The sequence below is a fragment of the Otolemur garnettii genome, unplaced genomic scaffold (genome assembly GCF_000181295.1).
Source record: "Otolemur garnettii isolate 467f Iridium unplaced genomic scaffold, OtoGar3 scaffold00314, whole genome shotgun sequence".
In the NCBI taxonomy this organism is placed as follows: Eukaryota; Metazoa; Chordata; class Mammalia; order Primates; family Galagidae; genus Otolemur; species Otolemur garnettii.
Window position 1 is genome coordinate 253,711 of NW_003852709.1, and position 1,163 is coordinate 254,873.

A 1,163-nucleotide genomic window follows, 5' to 3' on the forward strand; every position below is an offset into this window, starting at 1 on the left:
CTGGTAGAGTGCTGTGGCATCACAGCTCACAGCAACCTCAAACTCTTGGGCTTAAGTGATTCTCTTGCCTCAGCCTCCCTGTAGCCGGGACTACAGGCACCTGCCATAACGTCTGGCTATTTTTCTGTTGTCACAGTTATCATTGTTGTTTGGCAGGCCCTGGCTGGGTTGGAACCCACAAGTCCCAGTGCATGTGTCCGGCACCCTAACCACTGAGCAACAGGAGCTGAGCCACTTTCAAAATTCTTTCAGAGTAACTTTGGTGATAAGTCAAAAATTTGTGTTATTTTTGTATATGAATTCCATCATGGACTCAATCAATGCAGACAGCTTGAAATATCAAGAAAGTGTCTGTAAAGGATGTGACTAAGGAATGCACAGTCCATCAAAGGTTTGCCATGTTTCATTCTGGTGATTTCAATCTTGAAATTGTGCCACATGGGTGACCTAAGACCAAGGTGGATAATGATGAGCTGGAACCTGTAGTGGAAATGAATCCCTCTCAATCTATGTGTGAACTGTGTGAATTGGAGCAAAGTTTAACTTTACTACTCCCACACCTATTTAAAATAAACCAGAAAGGTAAAGTAGCTGGATAAATGGATTCTGCATGATTCAAACAAGCATCAGAAGGAAATCCTCTTGAAGCTTGCTTTTCCTTTGCTGTCATGACATGGAGGTGAACCATTTATACACCACAAATTTACAATTGATAAATAACAGATTCGTTTGACAATTGCAAGCATTCAGCACAATTGTTGGTCAAAGATGAAGTGCCAAAATACACCCCAAAACCAAGTATTCATCAAAAAAACCTTATGATGTCTGTTTGGTGGTTTTGTGTTGGTATTAGTCACTACAGCTTTATGAAAGCTGATTAATCTATTATATTGGATGTCTGCTGCAACCAGTTGGATGAGATAATGAGGAGGATTGCAATTAAGCAGCCGAGATGGGTCAATAGAAATAGGCCAATCCTCTTGCAAGACAACTTTTGAACATATGTTGGACAAACAACACTGTTCAAATTCTAGAAGCTGGACTTGGAAACTCTCTGCCATGCTCTGTATTCACTAGACCTTACACCAAGTGATGACCACTTCTTTGAAGCTCTGGACTATTTCTTGCAAGGAAAAATGCTCCATTCCCAACAAGCTATGGAA